The sequence below is a fragment of the Phoenix dactylifera genome, unplaced genomic scaffold, assembly GCF_009389715.1.
Source record: "Phoenix dactylifera cultivar Barhee BC4 unplaced genomic scaffold, palm_55x_up_171113_PBpolish2nd_filt_p 000454F, whole genome shotgun sequence".
In the NCBI taxonomy this organism is placed as follows: Eukaryota; Viridiplantae; Streptophyta; class Magnoliopsida; order Arecales; family Arecaceae; genus Phoenix; species Phoenix dactylifera.
In genome coordinates, this window is record NW_024067884.1 from 100,379 (window position 1) to 120,994 (window position 20,616).

The 20,616-nt window shown below is 41.9% G+C and overlaps 1 non-coding gene across 1 annotated transcript; it reads left to right on the plus strand.

Moving 5' to 3' along the window:
- The first annotated feature begins 30 nt into the window (after window positions 1–30).
- Window positions 31–136, plus strand: LOC113461707. Its single transcript, XR_003383993.2, has one exon. It is a non-coding gene; the product is annotated as a small nucleolar RNA R71 (small nucleolar RNA).
- The last annotated feature ends 20,480 nt before the right edge of the window (window positions 137–20,616 follow it).

A 20,616-nucleotide genomic window follows, 5' to 3' on the forward strand; every position in this document is an offset into this window, starting at 1 on the left:
TAAAAGAAACTAATGACCCTCCAAATTTCATATCCATGATGTGGGCAAGCAAGGAGAAGGTCCTTAAATCTTCCCAACACTGAAAAAATGTTTCTCCATCTTTTTGTGCAAAGTTCATGATATTTCTTCTAAGTGTGTTTGTTTTATGTGTTGGGAAGAATTTCTTTAAAAATTCTCTTGTCATTTCTTGCCAGGTAGCTATGGTCCTAGGCCTTAAGGAGTGTAACCATGACTTAGCTTTTTCCTTTAAAGAAAAAGGAAAATAACTTAAGCTTAACTACCTCTTCAGTGACATCATTGAAATGAAGTGTTGAACATACTTCATCAAATTCTTTCAGATGCAAATAGGGACTTTCAGAATCAAGTCCGTGAAACTTTGGAAGTAATCGGATTATTCCTGGTTTCATGTCAAAAGCTCCCGCAGCAGTAGGAATAACCATACAGGATGGGGTACTGGTCCTAGTGGGTTGTAGATAATCACGAAGCGTTCTAATAGGTAAGTCATCTTGAAATTCATTATCTCCCTGATTACTACCATTATCTTCCATTTGATTATTTGAATTTTGAACATGAGGATGATAGTGTTATTTTGATGATTAACAAGCAATTATCTAGAGTATGTTATAAGTTAAATTGATACTTCATTTATAAGACTATTACTCTCAGGATATTTGTATAAATTGATATGGATACATTTCATTGTTTATTTGAATGAATCTAACCTTGAGATGCAGCAAATTGTGGATTGAGTCGACCCAAAGGATGATTGGGTCGACCCCGGCACATCAAGAAATCATTTGGCACACTTCTGCAAAAATGGCACAGATGAACAGTGAGTTGGGTCGACCCAAGGAAAGCATGAGTCGACCCAAACATCAAGATCCTCAAAACAAGACAGAACAATGGTTCTTTGGATTCACTGAGAGGGTCGACCCAAGAAGTAGTTGAGTCGACCCAAGCTTGAGTCGACCCAAACCCTGAGAGGGTCGACCCAAAGGCAAGATAGAAAAGAAGACAGAAAATGGTTCTCTGGAATTACTGAGAGGGTCGACCCAAGAAGAAGTTGAGTCGACCCAAGTGAACTTTGAGTTGACCCAAAGAATGGTTGGGTCGACCCAAGGGAAGGAAGGCTGAATTTCAAGGCTGAATTTCAAGTTTCTGTGTTTTCTGAGAGAGTCGACCCAAGGAATGTTTGAGTCGACCCAAGTGAAAGTTGGGTCGACCCAAGGACAGGTTGAGCCGACCCAAACACGGGCTGAAGCATAACGGCTAGTTCTGCAGATGTACTTTTTGTCCTTCCCAAAGTCAGTAACGGCTAGTTTTTGAATTCTAACCATTGGGGCTTGTTCAATGGATGTAGGAGACTATTTAAAGTGGCACTATTCATCAGATAGAACAACCTTTTGAAAGCAATATCAAAGAGTACACAAGAAAACAAAAAGTGCCCTAATCTTCTTCATCCAAGTGCTTCATTCAAGAATCAAAGAAAGGGGTTGAGCAGATTCAAAGAGTCATCAAGAGCTCCATCCTCCCTTGTAGAGTGAAGCATTCTTGACAAAGAAGAGAGAAGCCACTTCAAAGCGATAAATATTTTCTATACTCTTCTTTGTAGTTCATATTGTTTCATTTGCTCATTTAGGAGTTTAAATCTTCCTTCTTTATTTGTTAAACAACTTGTAAAGGTTGGTTGGTGAGCCCGAAAAACCAACGGAGTAGGTTGATTGGTGAACCTGAAAAACCAATTGTAAAGGTTCGTTGGTGAGCCCGTAAAATCAACAAAGGTTTTTGGTGAACCCGGAAAACCAAAGTGTAAAGGTTCGTTGGTGAGCCCGTAAAACCAACAAAGATTTTTGGATTGTGAGCCCGGAAAACAATCCAACTGTAATCCGCGAGATTATAGTGAATTCCCAAAGGGTCGCTTGGGGAGTGGACGTAGGTGCTAAGGAGAGCACCGAACCACTATACTTTGTGTTGTTTGTGTTGTGATTTGCTTTAGCTTACTAACCATCCATTTGACTTGAGTAAGATAGTTTAAATTTAAAAAGAAACCAATTCACCCCCCTGTTGGGGTATGTGGAGACCTTTGGTGATGAAGAGAATTGAAGAAAAATCAATTCTGCATAGTTTTCTGTCTGGCGGACTGTCGGAGTCGACTCGAGCTTCAGTCGAGTCGACTCGGGAACAGTCGAGTCGACTCGAGGTCCATCGAGTCGACCCGGGAGAAGAAAGGCCGAAAAACCATATTTCTGTCTGGACTGTCAGAGTCGACTCGAGCTACAGTCGAGTCGACTCGAAGCATCGTCGAGTCGACTCGAGCCACAGTCGAGTCGACTCGAGATCGTGCCAGTCATACTGGAAGTTGTCCAGACGTGCCCGAGTCGACTCGAACTAAAGCCGAGTCGACTCGAGCTCGCGGAAATCATACGGATGAGTTTTCTTTTGGTGTTTTGTTGGCGTTTCGACGGCTATGATCATCTGAAGGTCTTGAGACTATATATAGGACTCATGAGAGCCCTAGGGTATAGCGATTGGCCGTATATTTGAGAGAGACTCTTGTTTGTGAGGCTAGGGTTCTAGAGAAGAAGAGGATTGGGATCCTACTTCTTGTGCAAAGGGAATTCTGTGTGAATCTCTTGTAGAGCGATCTCGTGTGATCGTTCGGGTGTGTGCCATCTCTGTAATCTATTCATCCTAGTTGAGATTTGGAGCAGTGGAGGACGTAGGCTATTTGTAGCCGAACCTCGTTACATCTTTGTGTTTGCTTTGCTATCTTCTTCCTATTTCTTCTTCCTTTGGTTTGATAATCCGCTGCGGTGCTCAAGTGTTTTACCCTATTGATACCACGGGGTAATCTTTTGCCCTTCGTAGGGATAAACGAAGCGGTGATCCTTGAGTCCGGTGTCGAGGGAGCGAGAGAGTTATTCTCTCTTTGTTTTCCGACGTTGGTGGGCAGTGCCGGTGTGAGTGGGTTCCGGTGCGGTCGGACGCCAACAATTGGTATCAGAGCTATTGGTTTTTTTCTGCAATGGCGGATGAAGGGAAGTTGCGAATTGAGAAGTTCAATGGAACGAACTTCGGGTTTTGGAAGATGCAAATAGAGGATTACCTTTACCAGAAGGATCTCTATTTACCTCTTGGAGGTAGAGCGAAGAAACCAGAGAAGATGTCCGATGAAGACTGGGAGGTCCTCGATCGGAAGACGCTCGGCACCATAAGATTGTCACTTGCATCCCAAGTGGCATTCAACATCAAAAACGAGAAGACGACGATGGAGTTGATGGCAACATTGTCGCGGATGTACGAGAAACCCTCAGCATCAAACAAGGTATTTCTCATGAAGAGGTTGTTTAATCTTCGTATGAAAATGGCGGCAGCGTAGCAGAATACCTCAACGAGTTCAATGGACTCACGGCCCAGTTGGAGTCAGTGGAGATTAGTTTTGACGATGAGATTCGGGCATTGCTAATTCTCTCCGGATTACCTGATAACTGGGAGGGCCTGGTGATGGCGGTGAGCAACTCTTCGGCAACGGGGAAGTTGATCTTTGATGACGTTGTGGGAGTGCTTCTGAGTGAAGAAGCAAGAAGAAAATCTTCTGGAGCTGCGGAGTCGTCTGGAAGTGCACTAAACACCTCTGACCGGGGAAGACAAAAGAAGGACGGTCGATTTCGAAGCGACTCGAAGTCGAGATCCAGCAGGTCTCGAGCACCTCAGAACAAGGGAGCGAAGTGCTGGAACTGCGGGAAGATGGGGCACTTTAGGAGGGACTGCAAATCTCCTAAAGGGAAGCAAGGCGACCACACCGAAGGAGTCAGCAAGGATCTGGCAAATCTTGCTGAAGACGGTGACATGGATGCCCTCGTTCTATCTTTATCCACCGGTGACGAGTCTTGGGTGATAGACTCGGGCGCGTCCTTCCATGCTACATCCCAACGGAAGCTTCTTGGAGGATATGAGAAGGGAGACTTCGGCAAAGTCTACCTAGGGGATGGAGAGCCTTGCACTATACAAGGAAGGGGAAGCGCGGAAGTGAAGTTGATTTCTGGATCTTCACTTGAGCTTGAGGACGTACGGCACGTGCCTCAACTGCAGAGGAATCTGATCTCTGTTGGACAGTTGGCGAGCAAAGGGTACAAGACTACTTTCACAGCTGATCAGTGGAAGGTATCCAGAGGTTCGTTGACGGTGGCTAGTGGCAAGAAGATTGGGACACTTTATGTCGCCAATGGCACAGAAAACTCTATTGGAGTTGCTGCAGCAGATGTGGACGCCAAGTTATGGCATTGCAGACTTGGGCACATGAGTTATCAGGGACTGGAGGTGATGCACCAGTTGGGAAAGCTGCAGGATCTCAGGAGTGTTGAGATGGACTTCTGTGAGGATTGTATTCTCGGAAAGCAGAAGCGTGTTTCATTCAACAAAGAAGGTAAACCTCGGAAGCAAGAAAAGCTAGATCTCGTGCACACGGACGTGTGGGGGCCTGCACCGGTTTCTTCCATTGGTGGATCTCAGTACTATGTTACTTTTATTGATGATGCTACCAGGAAGCTTTGGGTGTTCTTCTTGAAGCACAAGTCAGAGGTATTTGGGGTCTTCAGGAGATGGCAGGCAATGGTAGAACTCGAGACAGGAAGGAGGTTAAAATGCCTGAGATCAGACAACGGTGGTGAGTATTGTAGCAGGGAGTTTGAGGACTACTGTGCAGAGGCTGGGATCGTCAGGCAGAGGACAGTTCCAGGGACACCACAACAAAATGGAGTTGCTGAAAGGATGAACAGAACAATTAATGAGCGTGCCAGGAGTATGAGGATACATGCTGGATTGCCACAGCAGTTTTGGGCGGAAGCAGTTAACACTGCTGCCTATTTGATCAACAGAGGGCCATCAAAGAAACTTGAATTTGGGATTCCTGAGGAAGCATGGACAGCAAAGAAGATTGATTTGGCGCACTTACGAGTATTCGGTTGTACCAGTTATGTCCATGTTGATTCCAGTCAAAGAAGCAAACTAGACGCCAAATCAAAGAAGTGCATTTTCGTTGGATACGGAGGTCAACAGTTTGGGTATCGGTTTTGGGATCCCGAACACAGGAAGATCATTCGTAGTAATGATGTGGTATTCAATGAGAAAATGCAGCAGAGCACTGAATCAGAAACAAAACCTGTTGAGCCGTGTTTTGTGGATCCTGAAGAGGAGTCTACAAATTCTGGTCAGAAGACTCAGTCAGAGCAAGAACCTGAAGTATTGGCACCCCCTCCACAACTAAGAAGGTCCACTCGTAGTACTCATGGGAAGCCTCCTCAAAGGTATGATGGGACTCTTAGTTATTTGCTGCTCACAGATAATGGCGAACCTGAATGCTTCACGGAGGCATTGGAGGTTGATACCAGGAAGGAGTGGGAGTTGGCCATGGATGATGAGATGAAGTCATTGGAGCAGAATCAAACGTGGGATTTGGTGGATCTGCCCAAGGGGAAGAAAGCACTATCAAACAAATGGGTTTACAGGCTGAAGGAAGAGCAGAATGGGAAGAAGCGATACAAGGCCAGGCTGGTTGTAAAAGGGTTTCAGCAGAGAGCAGGTATCGACTTCACGGAGATCTTTTCTCCTGTAGTCAAGATGAGTTCTATTCGGGCGGTGCTGAGCATGGTGGCAGAAGAGGATCTTCACTTAGAGCAGCTTGATGTGAAGACGGCTTTTCTCCACGGAGATCTCGATGAGGAGATATATATGCAGCAGCCGGAGGGATACATTGCAGCTGGCACGGGTGACTTGGTTTGCAAATTAAAGAAAAGCCTCTATGGTTTGAAACAAGCGCCCAGGCAATGGTATCTCAAGTTCGATAGCTACATGCTTAAGATAGGATACAGGAGATGTCAGGAGGATCACTGTTGCTACTTCCGGGACTTCGGTACATCTTACATTATCTTACTATTGTATGTTGATGACATGTTAGTTGCAGGAGCTAGCATGCATGAGATTGCAAAATTGAAGCTGAAGCTGTCAAGAAAATTTGCAATGAAGGATCTAGGAGCAGCGAAACAGATCCTTGGAATGCGGATCAGCAGAGATAGGTCTAAACATATCCTCAGACTATCTCAGGCGGAGTACATCAGCCGAGTACTCAGGAGATTCTGCATGGAGGGTGCCAAACCTGTTGGCACACCGCTGGGTGCCCACTTAAAGCTTTCAAAAGGGCAAAGTCCGAAGACGCGGGTGGAGGAGCTCAATATGTCAAAAATCCCGTATGCATCGGCGGTGGGGAGCTTGATGTACGCTATGGTGTGTACAAGACCAGACATTGCTCAAGCAGTGGGAGTTGTGAGTCGCTTTATGAGCTGCCCAGGCTTGGAGCATTGGCGCGCGGTCAAATGGATACTGAGGTATCTGAAGGGCACGGAGCACATGTCATTGTGCTATGGAGGTTCTGGGATCCAGTTACAGGGCTTTGTGGACTCAGACATGGCAGGGGACTTGGACGGCAGGAGAAGCACGACAGGATACTTGTTCACCTTGGGCAGTGGAGCCGTCAGTTGGATTTCCAGGTTGCAACCAGTTGTTGCATTGTCGACTACGGAGGCGGAGTATGTGGCAGCCACAGAGGCGTGCAAGGAACTAATATGGCTTCAAGGCTTGATGAAGGAGCTTGGGAATGAGCAGAAGGATTGCATGTTATATTCAGATAGTCAAAGTGCAATTCATCTGGCGAAGAATTCAGCTTTCCATTCGAGGACGAAGCATATTGACATACGGTACCACTTCGTGAGGTCATTGCTCGAGCAGGGACTCGTCAAGTTGGAGAAGATTCATACAAGTCAGAATCCTGCAGATATGCTGACGAAGGTCGTCACGGTGGAGAAGCTGAGGAGTTGTTCAGCTTCTGCTCGTCTTCATGCTTGAAGACGTTGAGGAGGCATCGTACCTATTTCACTAGGATGATTCAGTTTCAGTGGGAGCACAGAGGAGAGCCAAGTAACAAGAGGATATACCCAAGGTCTCCAAGTGGGAGATTGTTGGGGTATGTGGAGACCTTTGGTGATGAAGAGAATTGAAGAAAAATCAATTCTGCATAGTTTTCTGTCTGGCGGACTGTCGGAGTCGACTCGAGCTTCAGTCGAGTCGACTCGGGAACAGTCGAGTCGACTCGAGGTCCATCGAGTCGACCCGGGAGAAGAAAGGCCGAAAAACCATGTTTCTGTCTGGACTGTCAGAGTCGACTCGAGCCACAGTCGAGTCGACTCGAAGCATCGTCGAGTCGACTCGAGCCACAGTCGAGTCGACTCGAGATCGTGCCAGTCATACTGGAAGTTGTCCAGACATGCCCGAGTCGACTCGAACTAAAGCCGAGTCGACTCGAGCTCGTGGAAATCATACGGATGAGTTTTCTTTTGGTGTTTTGTTGGCGTTTCGACGGCTATGATCATCTGAAGGTCTTGAGACTATATATAGGACTCATGAGAGCCCTAGGGTATAGCGATTGGCCGTATATTTGAGAGAGACTCTTGTTTGTGAGGCTAGGGTTCTAGAGAAGAAGAGGATTGGGATCCTACTTCTTGTGCAAAGGGAATTCTGTGTGAATCTCTTGTAGAGCGATCTCGTGTGATCGTTCGGGTGTGTGCCATCTCTGTAATCTATTCATCCTAGTTGAGATTTGGAGCGGTGGAGGACGTAGGCTATTTGTAGCCGAACCTCGTTACATCTTTGTGTTTGCTTTGCTATCTTCTTCCTATTTCTTCTTCCTTTGGTTTGATAATCCGCTGCGGTGCTCAAGTGTTTTACCCTATTGATACCACGGGGTAATCTTTTGCCCTTCGTAGGGATAAGCGAAGCGGTGATCCTTGAGTCCGGTGTCGAGGGAGCGAGAGAGTTATTCTCTCTTTGTTTTCCGACGTTGGTGGGCAGTGCCGGTGTGAGTGGGTTCCGGTGCGGTCGGACGCCAACACCCCCCCTCTTGGCTTGTCACCTTGGGCAACAAGTGGTATCAGAGCGAGGTGCTCTAATAGTACTCATTGATCTCACAATCAAGAGTTAAAGATCATGACAACCCAAGTGGGATGTTCTATGAGTGAGGGGCAATCCACAAATAGACCACCTCTATTTAATGGCACAAACTACACATATTGGAAAGCTAGAATGAGGATATTCATTCAAGCTTCAGACTATGAACTATGGCAAATCATCACTAGAGGACCTCACACACCCACACTTAACATAGAGGGCACTATCATACCCAAACCAGAAATAGATTGGAATGAAAGTGATAGAAGATTAGCACAGTTAAATGCAAAAGCTATAAATATACTTTACTGCTCATTAGATGTAAATGAATTTAATAGAATATCTATTTGCACTACTGCCAAAGAAATTTGGGACAGACTTGAGGTCACACATGAAGGGACCAATCAAGTTAAGGAGTCAAAGATAAACATATTAGTACACAAGTATGAATTGTTTAAAATGGAATCTACTGAGTCCATAACTGATATGTTTACTCGTTTTACTGATATTATAAATGGGCTTAAGAGTTTAGGAAAGTCTTACTCTAACTCTGATTTGGTGCGAAAAATTCTCAGGTCTCTACCAAGGAATTGGGAGGCCAAGGTAACCGCTATTCAAGAAGCAAAGGACCTCAACACACTGCAGTTAGAGGAGCTTCTAGGATCACTCATGACCCATGAGTTGACAATGAGGCAAAATTCAGAAGATGAGGTCAAGAGAAGAAAGCCCATTGCCCTAAAGACTACCACCCCTAAATAACTAACTGAATCAGAAGATTCAGATGATGATGAAGAAATCGATGAAGAAGGGATGGCTGTGCTTGGGAGAAAATTCAGAAAATTTATGAGAGGTAAGAATAGGTTCCATAAAAAGAAACCCTTCCTTAAAGGTAACTCAAGCAAAGAAAAGGGTAAGGACAAAGAAAAGGAAAAAGAAACTCCCATTTGCTATGAGTGTAACAAACCCGGGCATTATAAGATAGATTGCCCAGATTTGAAGTGGATGGCAAGAAAGTTGAAAAAGAAGAATTTCATGGCTGAATGGAGTGAAAGTGAGGAATCAAGTTCGGAGGAGGAAGATCATCAAGAGACGGCCCAAATGTATCATATGGCCAATGACGATGAGGTAGATTCTGAACTTGACTGTGATTTTACTGTTGATGAATTACATGATGCATTCTTAGAACTCATGGAAGAACATAAGAAACTAATTAATAGAAATAAAGTTCTAAAAGAAGAAAATCAATCTCTTATTAAGGACAAGTTAAAACTGTCTCATACCTGTGAAACTTTGAGTAGGAAACTTACAAATGAAACCAAGGATCTAATTGCTGAAAATATCAAGCTAAAAGAAGATGCTGAAAAATATAAATCCTTGGTAGATAAATTTACACTTAGTTCTACCAAATTAAATATGATTCTTGATAGCCAAAAAGCTGTAAATGATAAGGCTGGTTTAGGATATAGAACAAATAGGAAACAAAAATTCTTAAAGAACATTTTTGTAAAAGCTAAAAGTGAAAATATTACTTATTATTGCTGCAATAAGTTAGGACATAGAGCATATGAATGTAACTTTAGAAAGTCCAGTCAAAACAAATCAAGTTATAATCAAAAGATTAACTTCAAGAAAGTTTGGGTTCCAAAAGGAACATGGAGTACTAACCCTAAAGGACCCAACTTAGTTTGGGTACCTAAAGTTTCTTCTTGATCTTGATTGCAGGTGTGTCTTATAGCTGATAAAGTGGAAAAACGATGGTATCTAGATAGCGGCTGTTCAAGACACATGACCGGTGACGTAGATCAATTTGTCACCTTGGAATCAAAGAAAGGTGGAGTAGTAACCTATGGAGACAATGGTAAAGGGCATATCATTGGAAAGGGTAAAATTTTCATTGCTCCATCTATTTTTATAGAAAATGTCTTATTAGTTAAGGGTTTGAAACATAACCTTCTTAGTATAAGTCAATTTTGTGATAAAGGGTTTAAAGTTACATTTGAAGCATCTATATGCATAATCACTAATCCTAAAGATAATAGCATTGTACTTGTAGGACAAAGGCAAAGAAATATTTACTTAGTAGATCTTCATGAGTTAGGCAGAAAAAATGGTTTATGCTTAATTACTAATGAAGAAAAGAAAAATGAAACTAGTTGGCTTTGGCATCGAAGATTAGGACATGCTAGTATGGAATTAATATCAAAACTAGTTAAGAAGGAATTAATAAAAGATGTGCCAAAATTGATCTTTGAAAAGGACAAAATATGTGGACCATGTTCATTGGGAAAACAAACTAAATCATCTTTCAAATCGAAGAATGTAGTATCAACAACTAGACCATTTGAACTCATACACATGGATTTATTTGGACCTACTAGAACTACAAGTCTAGGAGGGAAGAAATATGGACTAGTTATTGTTGATGATTTTTCAAGGTATACATGGGTTTCATTTTTGGCACATAAGAATGAAGCATTTTCAGAATTTTTGAAACTATATAATAATATCATAAATGCAAAGAAACTCACCTTAGTAGCAATTCGAAGTGATCATGGTACGGAATTTGAAAATCAACACTTTGAAGAATTTTGCACTAAAAATGGAATATCACATCAATTTTCAGCACCTAGAACGCCTCAACAAAATGGGGTTGTTGAAAGAAAAAATAGGACATTGGCAGAAATGGCACGCACAATATTGTGTGAGTCAAATCTTCCAAAGTACTTTTGGGCTGAAGCTATAAACACTGCTTGCCATATTCTAAATCGAGTTTTAATACGACCTATAACCAAGAAAACTCCTTATGAACTCTGGAAGAATAAGAAACCAACTGCTAAATATCTTAAAGTTTTTGGATGTAGATGTTTCATCTTAAACAATGGCAAGGAGGATCTAAGTAAATTTGATGCCAAGTCAGATGAAAGTATCTTTTTAGGATACTCCACATCTAGCAGGGCATACAGAGTATTCAATAAAAGAACCTTAGTAGTGGAAGAGTCAGTCAATATTATATTTGATGAGTCTGATAGTGAGTCTGCTAGGAAAGAAAATATTGTTGATGATGATACAGGAATTATCGATTTTGAAAAGTTGAATATTGATGACGTGCCAAATCAAGATAAGGGAGATGATAGCGTGCCACCACAATCCCAAAACTTGCCAAAGGAATGGAGGTATGCATATGGACATCCTAAAGACTTAATCATTGGTGATCCATCTCAAGGGGTAAGAACTCGATCATCTCTTAGGAATTTAAATGATTATCTTGCTTTCGTTTCACAATTAGAACCTAAGACTTATGAAGAAGCTGAAAAAGATACTAACTGGATAAATGCCATGCAAGAAGAATTAAATCAATTCAAAAGAAGTAATGTATGGACATTAACTGAAAGACCAAAGCATAATTCAGTAATTGGAACAAAATGGATATTTAGAAATAAATTAGATGAAAATGGATTAGTTATAAGAAATAAGGCTAGACTTGTAGCTAAGGGATACAATCAAGAAGAAGGAATAGATTTTGATGAGACATTTGCTTCTGTAGCTAGATTAGAGGCTATTAGATTACTTCTAGCATTTGCATGTTTCATGGATTTCAAATTATATCAAATGGATGTGAAGAGTGCATTCTTAAATGGTTTTATTGAGGAGGAAGTATATGTAGAACAACCTCCAGGTTTTGAGAATCATGAATTGCCAAATTATGTCTTTAAACTACATAAGGCATTATATGGATTAAAGCAAGCACCTAGGGCTTGGTATGATCGATTAAGCAAATTTCTGCTTAATAATGACTTTAGTAGAGAAAATGTAGATAAAACTCTATTTCTCAAAAGAAAGGACAAAAATCTATTAGTGGTACAAATATATGTAGATGACATAATCTTTGGTGTCACAAATGATACTCTTTGCAAAGAATTTGCTGATTTAATGCATGGAGAATTTGAAATGAGTTTGATGGGAGAACTAAGCTTCTTTCTAGGATTACAAATCAAACAAACTAAAGAAGGCATTTTCATTCATCAAACTAAGTATACAAAGGAAATACTAAAGAAGTTTGGGAATGAAAATCATAAGGGAGTAGGCACTCCAATGAATCCCACTAGCAAGCTAGACAAGGATGAAAAAGGGAAGAGTATTGATATCAAGCTCTATAGAGGACTAATTGGATCCTTGCTCTATCTTACTGCTAGTAGACCCGACATCGTATTTAGTGTAGGAATATGTGCTAGATACCAATCGGATCCTAAGGAGTCACATTTAAGTGCTGTTAAGAGAATCCTTAGATATTTAAGAGGAACTACCAATATAGGGCTATGGTACTCAAGGGACTCCTGTCTAAATTTGCTTGCGTATTCAGATGCTGATTTTGCCGGATGCAAATTAGATAGGAAGAGCACAAGTGGCACATGTCAATTCTTAGGAAATAACTTAGTATCATGGTTTAGCAAAAAGCAGAATTCAGTGGCACTGTCCACAGCAGAAGCTGAATATATAGCTGCTGGTAGTTGTTGTGCTCAAGTATTATGGCTTAAGCAACAACTAGAGGACTATGGAGTTAAACTAGATAATATTCCTATTAAGTGTGATAATACTAGTGCCATCAATCTTACTAAAAATCCAGTTCAGCACTCTAAAGCCAAACACATAGAAATAAGGTACCATTTTATTAGGGATCATGTGCAAAATGAAAATATATGTATTGAGCATATATGCACTGAAAAACAATTAGCCGACATATTTACGAAACCATTGAGTGAAGATAGATTCTGCATGCTAAGGAGGGAATTAGGCATATGTGATCCTTTTTATTGAAGTAATATAAAAGGGAGCTAGTAGTCTCATGATACATTCTTCCAATTTCTAAAATCCCATGAAACATGAGTCAAATTTGTTATCTAGAGATTCCTTACTCATGTATCATTGTCCCATAAAGAGTTTATAAGGATTGGAAGCAAGAAAAATTCTTAGAAGCAAAAAGGAAGAGAAAAGAAAAAATTCTGCACTTGGGTCGACCCAACCCTGAATAGGGTCGACCCAACGTTGAGTCGACCCAAGAAAAATCTTGAGTCGACCCAACGTCGGGACCCCACTGTTAAAAGGGGACCCGAGAGCATTGTTAGGGCACTGTTTGCCCTTGTCCTCTTCTGAATACTCTAATCTCCACTCTCCAAACTCCTCCAAACAGTAGATTACCTTGAGATCTTAGAGAAATGGGACCCAAAAGAGCCGTAGCCAAGAGATCCGGAAGAGTCACACGGATCCAACGGGAGGAAAGGCAACCTACGGAGCCATCTACCGTGTCTCCACGACGTGAGGCACGTGCGGAGGCCCCTCCTCCTCCTTCCCCCTCAGTGATACTTGCAAGATTTGCGGGGAGACCGGTTACAACGGGGAGAAGGATCCATTCCGAGTTCTTTGATCAAGAAGGGTTTCGGTTGAGGGAATGGATCCAAAGGCAAGGTTGGGAGTATCTTTGCTCCCTAGACGTGATGATCTACCCCGGATTGGTTCAGGAGTTCTATGCCTCCCTCAAAACTGGTATGGAAGGGCTTGTTTCGGAAGTTCGAGGGGTTCGAGTTCGAGTTTCCGAGGAGAGCTTGAGTGAGCTACTTCATCTACCCTGCGTAGGAGCCACTCCGGAAAAGCCTGAAAACAAAATGAGAGCTCTACAGTTGATCATGGAAAATGAGAACTTCGACTTTTCCGCGAAGGTAATAGCTAGTTCTCTTACTGCTGAAATGAGATTACTGCTCAGTATAATAAATAGAATCTTATTTCCAAAGACCGGGAGATTCGATCTCATCACAGAGCGAGATCTAGCAGTGATGGAGTATATGATTCAGGGGATTCCCCTAAATCTTCCGGCCATGATACTGAGACAGATGAGGAAGGTGATGTGCAACTCCAGGGTATCACTACCTTATGGTATGATACTCACCTTGATTTTTCGACAGCACGGTTTAGCTCTCGAGGAGGAGGTATCCAAGAGTCTGCATCATACTGACACATACACTGCACGGACACTTATACACATGGGATATGAGAAAGTGAACGGGCAGTGGATTCACACTGGAGCAGGCATTCAGGGTGAGGCACCAGAGGGAGATGCACCAGAGGATGAGGATGAGGAGCATATGGATCATCCTACTGCACCTTCAGAGGCTGGACCATCATCATCCATTCCTCCGAGAGATACGGATGAGTTCTGGAGCAGGATGACTGAGCTCATGTCAGCTCAGGCGAGGACTATCACTGACGGGCTGACGAGCCGATTGGATGCCCGATTGGACGTCATGTCTGCTGAGATCAGTGATCTGAGGCAGCAGATAGGAGCACTCCGGAGAGAGAGAGAGACCCATGGACCATCTGTGCCACAGGCTGCTGAGTCAGAGATTTCGGCACAGAGTCATCCAGCTCGTCGTGCTCCACGCCAGACACAGTCTCACCAGGCTCGACCTCCCCTCGCCACGTACACTAGGAGGATGAGGACTAGATCCCAGCCGTTAGAGTCTTCCTAGGCTGATCTTAGCATCTATGTTTAGAGCCTAGGCTAGATATCTAGTTCTCGTATGTATTTTGCTTTTATCATGTATCTTTAAAACTTTGATTCAGGAACATTGTATCTGTTTTTGTTTTTGGCATGAATGTATGAAAATGTTCCCATTTTGATCAATGAAATTTGAAGTTTGGTATTTATTGCATCTTTCCCATGTATCTTTTTGATGATAACAAAATGGGGGAGAAGTAAAGAAAGAGTATTTATTTTAGAAGAAGTAAAGATCTTAGGGGAGAAGTAAAGATATTGTTTAGAGTAAATAAAGTAACAAAAAGGGGAGAACTAAAGATATCTTTAGAGTAAGTAAAGAAAGATTAATAAGAGCAAAAGTAAAGAAAGTTAAAGAAAGGAGAAGTAAAGAAAAAGAAATAAGAAGTTATGTAAAGAAAGAGAAATAAGAACTTATGCAAGAAAAGAGAAATAATTGGGCAAACAAATTGAAAATCATATAAGAAAGCTTATACATCCAAGGGGGAGCAATTTGTAACAATGAAAATCATCAAATCAAAAATTTCTATCAAATTTCAGAATTTGGCACATATAATTTCAGAATTTGGCACGCACCTCTCGCACCCCGATACATAACCTGAAACTCATATTTTATCTCTAATTTTTGAAGTTTCATCGTTAATGAATTATAAATGAAAGGGGGAGCAATTCAAAAAGTCAAATTGGCAACATTTAAATGAAATAGGGGGAGATTTCACTCTTATATATGAAAAGCTGAAATTCAGCAAGTTAAGCCCTTTTAAAAAAACTGATTTTAAAGACAAGTATCAATAGGCTCATACTCTTTATTTTGTAATCATCAAAAAGGGGGAGATTGAGGATGATAGTGTTATTTTGATGATTAACAAGTAATTATCTAGAGTATGTTATAAGTTAAATTGATACTTCATTTATAAGACTATTACTCTCAGGATATTTGTATAAATTGATATAGATACATTTCATTGTTTATTTGAATGAATCTAACCTTGAGATGCAGCAAAGTGTGGATTGAGTCGACCCAAAGGATGATTGGGTCGACCCCGGCACATCAAGAAATTATTTGGCACACTTCTGCAAAAATGGCACAGATGAACAGTGAGTTGGGTCGACCCAAGGAAAGCATGAGTCGACCCAAACATCAAGATCCTCAAAACAAGATAGAACAATGGTTCTCTGGATTCACTGAGAGGGTCGACCCAAGAAGTAGTTGAGTCGACCCAAGCTTGAGTCGACCCAAACCCTGAGAGGGTCGACCCAAAGGCAAGACAGAAAAGAAGACAGAAAATGGTTCTCTGGAATTACTGAGAGGGTCGACCCAAGAAGAAGTTGAGTCGACCCAAGTGAACTTTGAGTCGACCCAAAGAATGGTTGGGTCGACCCAAGGGAAGGAAGGCTGAATTTCAAGTTTCTGTGTTTTCTGAGAGAGTCGACCCAAGGAATGTTTGAGTCGACCCAAGTGAAAGTTGGGTCGACCCAAGGACAGGTTGAGCCGACCCAAACACGGGCTGAAGCATAACGGCTAGTTCTGCAGATGTACTTTTTGTCCTTTCCAAAGTCAGTAACAGCTAGTTTTTGAATTCTAGCCATTGGGGCTTGTTCAATGGATGTAGGAGACTATTTAAAGTGGCACTATTCATCAGATAGAACAACCTTTTGAAAGCAATATCAAAGAGTACACAAGAAAACAAAAAGTGCCCTAATCTTCTTCATCCAAGTGCTTCATTCAAGAATCAAAGAAAGGGGTTGAGCAGATTCAAAGAGTCATCAAGAGCTCCATCCTCCCTTGTAGAGTGAAGCATTCTTGACAAAGAAGAGAGAAGCCACTTCAAAGCGATAAATATTTTCTATACTCTTCTTTGTAGTTCATATTGTTTCATTTGCTCATTTAGGAGTTTAAATCTTCCTTCTTTATTTGTTAAACAACTTGTAAAGGTTGGTTGGTGAGCCCGGAAAACCAACGGAGTAGGTTGATTGGTGAACCCGAAAAACCAATTGTAAAGGTTCGTTGGTGAGCCCGTAAAACCAACAAAGGTTTTTGGTGAACCCGGAAAACCAAAGTGTAAAGGTTCGTTGGTGAGCCCGTAAAACCAACAAAGGTTTTTGGATTGTGAGCCCGGAAAACAATCCAACTGTAATCCGCGAGATTATAGTGAATTCCCAAGGGGTCGCTTGGGGAGTGGACGTAGGTGCTAAGGAGAGCACCGAACCACTATACTTTGTGTTGTTTGTGTTGTGATTTGCTTTAGCTTACTAACCATCCATTTGACTTGAGTAAGATAGTTTAAATTTAAAAAGAAACCAATTCACCCCCCCTCTTGGCTTGTCACCTTGGGCAACAGAACAATTAAATTTTTATCTTTTGATTCAACTCGAAATAATCTATTCGTTTTATCTCTTTGCCACAACCGCATATACTGACCAATTAACCAGTCGACCTTTTTTTTTATTATTATTGTTATTTATTTATTTATTTTGTATATATATATATATTTTTTAGAGTTTTGGATGAGTATGAATATTACCTAAAGCTATGAATATTGACACCCTGCTACTAAAATTATTCACAATCAAACAGTATCAAAGCATAGCACCCTTATTTCTAATGTTTTCCTAAAAATTTCTAGACAGCTCCTAACTGGTTTGAAGAGTACACTTAAGCCTCCAATCCGGTCTAATAACCTAGTCGACCAGGTAAGCTCCCAGGTAAGTGGAGGGGTCACGATGCGTATAGCAAAGGTCCCACTTAAAACCCACTTTCCTCGAACAGAAACTGTCTCCCTTCAATCACTTAGAGGGACAAAGCTTGCCTAGACATCGACCGGGGTCATAGAGCGAAATTGGTGCAACTTTCAGTGGTCTTCGTCCTATTGAGCTCGATTATCCTTAGGGGCCAATGTCTAGTTGATTTTAATTAGGCTTAGGATATTTATGCACTTGGATAATTTTTGGGCTAAGGACGAGTGATGAAATCCCGACCTTATCTTGTTAATGGGTTCAGCCCTTAGATTATTTTATGCAAATGCTTTATGCTATATGCAACAATCAAGAAGATTTTTAACATTTTATGTCATGACATTAAATTGCATTTGAATAGTTGATCAAGCAAACTAGCTAAAATTTTTTTCTTCTTTTTATTTATTTATTATTTTTATTATTTTATTATTTTAATTAATAATAATTTTTTTAATTTTTTTTTAAAACAAGAGTAAAATTCTAATCTAGGAAAAATAGGACTAGTATGAGCAAAATAGGAAAATTAATTTAAATACTCACGGCCGGAGTTCGTTCACTCCGGGAATCCAAAAATGTGATCTTGATCTTCCTCGTTACTGGTCCTGCTTTGTGTCGCCCTTGAATCTGAAAAGATTTGAAATTTCAGCTGTGTTAAAAATAAAGAAAAATTGAAGAACTAGAAATAAAGAGTTGAAATTTGCAGCCTTGTTCTCGTTCGCACGTTGCAAATCCCCGGCAACGGCGCCAAAAACTTGCTACGATTTTAATCTTGTTCTTTTTAAAAGAGAAATTAAAAGTAGGATACCCCAAGTATAGGGTGTAGCAAAGTAATATTCTCGGTGAGTCCGAGATCGAATCCACAGAAATTTGACAGTAAACAAAAACTAAAGGCTAAATAATATTCAGATTGACAAAAATATAACTAAGGCATTAGGATTCAGCCTAGCACTTAATCATGCATTTCTTAAAATCATCTATTAATCATAATAAAATATATTTAGTTTTATGGGCAGCATTACAGTAATTCTATTTTAAACTACATGGATTTCTAAGCATCTGTTATACCCGGGAAAAATAACAAATCAAAGAAAATATATAAGTTTGAAATAATTTCTATCAATCTACTGCACCATAATTCAAATCAAAAACATTAAAATCCAATTGATGATTAAAGGAAATACATGAAGAAAATGCTAGGCTTTTCCCTAGCCTTAGCTATATTAGATTTAGCTATCCATATGAGATGCAAGCATTTTTGTAAAAGGGATTAGTATAGAACAAATAAAATAAAGCATAAATCCCTTTTTTTTTTCTTTTCTTTGGTTCAGAAAACAGGGCACTCTGTTTTCTCTCCCGGCCCCCTTCTAGTTGAGTTCTATTTCTAGCTTTTTTTATAGCTATATATTTCGTAACTGGGCAGCCAGGTCGAGCGAACAATCGCATATGTTAGGAAACGCTCAGTTTCATTTCCTTTGGTCCAAAAAAGTCAAACATTAGCCACCTACTACCGGCCGCTTTTTTAAGAAAAAAAGGCTAGTTCAGTCACTTCCGGATGAATAAGAGTTCTTTTTCTCTTTCTCGATCGAAAGAATCTTAATTCTCTCCTCCGTCCGATTGCCTCTCAATCCCCCTTCCCGCCGACTAGCTTCTTCCCTTTGCTTCACCGGAAGGATGATGAATCGTGGCCCCCTGGTCGCCTCTCCCCCTTGCTCCGTGTCCTCCTCCTGCCTCCACTCGATGATGCCTTCTCCCCTCCGTGGCCTAGCTGGATGGATCCGTGCGGCTGCCTTCTCTCGGACCAAGCCCGACTGAGACGATCGGAAGACTAGATGCAGATAGATGGCTTCCAAGTTCCTCCTCCTTCTTTCCTCCTCCGTCGTGGCTGCTGGCTTCCTCCTATACCTCCACCGTGTGGTTCTCTCCTTCCTCGTCGGCTGATTTCCCCTCCTCCGTGATCCGTGGCCTCCCTCTCCTTTTATAGACACTTCACTGGTTTGGAGAAGCTGGAACGCTGCTGGGAGCGGATGAGGCTTGGATTTGAATGCTTGGGACTCTTCGGCGTTGGGAGGTTGAACATTGAAGAAGTTTGAGCTGCAGTCATTGATGTTGGATTTGTGGATGAGCTGTAGTGTTGGGCAACGGGCCGTGCCGGGCCGGCTCGGCCCAGGCCCACCGGGCCAAAGGACTAAACGGGCCGTGCCTGGCCCGGCCCGCTTATGAAGCGGGCCGTGCCTGGCACGGCCCGTCCAGCACGGAACGCCAGCCCGGCCCGGCCCCAGGCCCGTCTATTGGCGGGCCGGGCCGGGCACGGCACGCCACGGGCCGTGCCAGGCACGGCCCGTATCGGGCGCAAACGGGCCGTGCCAGGCACGGCCCGCAACGGCTTCAAACGGGCCGTGCCTGGCACGGCCCGCAACGGCTCCAGACGGGCCGTGCCGGCACGGCCCGTCTGGAGAGGGGGGAGGAAAATAGCCGTTTCCAACGGCTATTTTCGGGAAAAAGTCCATTTTACCCCTCCCAACAGTCCAATAACGGCTGAATTGAAGGGTATTTTGGGAAAAAAAAATTTGGGCTTCTATAAATAGCCCATTCCTCCCTCATTCTCACCACACCAAACCTCTCATTCTCTCCTTCTCTACTGCTATTATTTCTCTCTTCTAAAGTGCTCTTCTAGCAATTTAATTTTTAGTTTGTTCAAGTGCTACACAAGAGGAGGTTCCTGTTGAGAAGAGAAGGTCGCTTCTGTTGAGAGCACAAGAGGAAGCTCGGAATCTCGGCTCTGCCTCTGCCCTCCGACCCTCTACTCAATTCCTCCTTGCGGTTAGTTTTTATTTTTTGAATTAATCATAGATATGTCATCTTTTGAGGAAAGTCAGTTTGGCATTCCTGTTTCTGAGGGAGAAGAAACTAATCTCCAACCCCATATTCCTAGTTCCTCTAGAACTGGTGAATCGAGTGAAGATCAAACCTCTTCTCGTAAGAGGACTAGTGCTGTATGGAATGAATTTGATAGAGTTATGGTTGATGGAGTCTGGAAAGCTAGATGTAAAAAATGTGCCAAACTTTATAGTTGTAGTAGTAGTGGGGGAACAGGGCATTTAAAAAGACATCAAGAGAGTCATAGGATGCATGATTCTCATGCTCAAACTCAAAGTACCCTTAATATACAAGGGGGATTACTTGTAGGTAATTTTGCATATAATCATAAAAATCAAAGAAAAGCACTTGTAAAATGGATAGTTAAGGATGAATTACCTTTTAGTTTATGTGAATCTTTTAATTTTGAAGAATATATTCAATTAAACCTACAACCTGCTTACAAAAGAACTAGTAGG